The sequence below is a fragment of the Tamandua tetradactyla genome, chromosome 25 (assembly GCF_023851605.1).
Source record: "Tamandua tetradactyla isolate mTamTet1 chromosome 25, mTamTet1.pri, whole genome shotgun sequence".
Lineage (NCBI taxonomy): Eukaryota > Metazoa > Chordata > Mammalia > Pilosa > Myrmecophagidae > Tamandua > Tamandua tetradactyla.
Genome location: NC_135351.1, coordinates 30750894 through 30752774, shown reverse-complemented (window position 1 = coordinate 30752774; position 1881 = coordinate 30750894). Strand labels below are relative to the sequence as shown.

Sequence of the window (1881 nt, the reverse complement as noted above, 5' to 3'; positions counted from 1 at the left end):
TTTTGTGGTAACTTGTCATGGCAGCCCTAGGAAACTAATACAGAGCTGTACCTGAAGACTTGTTCAATACATTGCATGCAAATTATATATATATATATAATATGAATTATCATAATTGAAAATATTCTAAATTATAATTTAAAATATTCTAAATTATAATTTAAAATGTTCTAGGTGATGTCTACATTTTAGATTATACATATCTATATTAAGGATTATGTAAACTTCTCTTACTATATTCACATGAAAATAGAATGTTCATTCTCATTGCAGCATATTTCATACGACCTTATTCTCAGGACTGTTGATAGGCAGTGGGGAAGTTTCCATTTTTGTGACTATTAAGAATCAGATACTGGACATTCTGATAAATGTATTTATGAGCCTATGTACTGATTTCTGCTAAGCAAATATCAGTCATCAGAGTGTGATATAATTAACTACAATAAATGGAAAGTAAGACAACTACAATCAAAGTTTCTGAATCTGGAGCCCCAAATATAATCATTATATTTTATCCCAAAGACAGTCCCTGCGGGTGTTTCCGTAGTGTAGTGGTCATCACATTCGCCTAACACGCGAAAGGTCCCCGGTTCGAGACCGGGCGGAAACACGGGTATCCTCAGTTTGCTTCTAATATCCTCGTTTTGCTTCTGATGTTCTCCACCTGAATCTGATAGAACTCCTGTATTCAGTTCGTTGTCCGCAGCCGCGCTGAGGCCCGTGTCATCCCCTAACCCTCGGCACCCGCGGTCTCCGAAGCCCCCGAGGCGGCCACACGAGGAGGGACCGGGTACAGGACCCCTGAACGCGCCGGGGACGGCTCCCTTGGGGTCCCGAGAGGTGTCTTAGGGATTTCAAAGAAGGAACAGGGCTGCGCGCTGAGCCCAGCCAGAAATGGGAGTCTAGCCTACGCTCTCCACAGCTGAAGCGCCTTGAGGACGTTTTTTGAAAGTAGGCGTGTATGCAGAAAGTGTCCAGAATAAGGAGATTTTAACAAAACAGCTAGGATTACAAAGACCACCCGTGAGTAGAAAGGGCCCAACAAAAGGAACTGTCCGAGCTCATTTTGGGGTGATTTTTGGAAAGAGGGGGGGAAAAGTTCCTCCCCCTTTGTACCTAATAAAAAGACAAGCACGGTTCTTCACAGAAAAATAATTCCAACTTTTAAAACCGAACACATAGCCTTGAATAAGGAAATTCTCATAGTGCCAGATCTGCGCGGTCGGTGGGAAATACGCCGAGACGCTCTGCGGGGAGAAGGGTGCTCCCTAGGAGAGAGGTGCTCCCAGGGAGAGGGCTGCTCCCGAGGGGATGTGTGCTCCCAGGGAGAGGAAACCTCCGGCACGCCGCCACGCCCTGGAGCCTTCCCTGGCGTCCCCGAGGACGGGAATCAGGGCGCAGATTCAGGATCGCTTAGGGCTCCACAGTTGCCAGTTCACCCCGAAGGCCCATTTCTGGCGGAAATCCCTCGCGGGTCTGGTTGCGGTTGGATCAGGTGATTCTCCGTAGCCTCCCACAGCTCGCGCCCGGCTTGCACCCATTCCCGAGCCTCCTTCTAGGGCCAGGATCGTGGCTCCTGCCACCATCCCAGATGCTACTAGGAAGAATTCTTATAAGGTCTGCTCTTCTCCTCGCTCGTCAGGTTATTGTGCGTTTGTCATTTGTTTCTTAATTAATTATTTGAATTGGTAGCTTGGTTGCAGTCACCATTCCAGAAACTATTCTCCTCGTTTACTACTTCTTTAGAGTGTTTTCTTGAATTCTTTATTTAATTTAAAATATAGGGAAGATATCCGGCATAGAAAGAAATAAAACAAACATCATCTTCCAGTTGTTTCCTATCTGCCCAGTCCCCAGCTCCCAACAATTGCCTGGTTA

General features: G+C 45.9%; 1 non-coding gene across 1 annotated transcript; it reads left to right on the top strand.

Moving 5' to 3' along the window:
• Positions 1–540: 540 nt before the first annotated feature.
• Positions 541–613, top strand: TRNAV-AAC (transfer RNA valine (anticodon AAC)). The gene has a single exon. It is a non-coding gene; the product is annotated as a tRNA-Val (tRNA).
• The last annotated feature ends 1268 nt before the right edge of the window (positions 614–1881 follow it).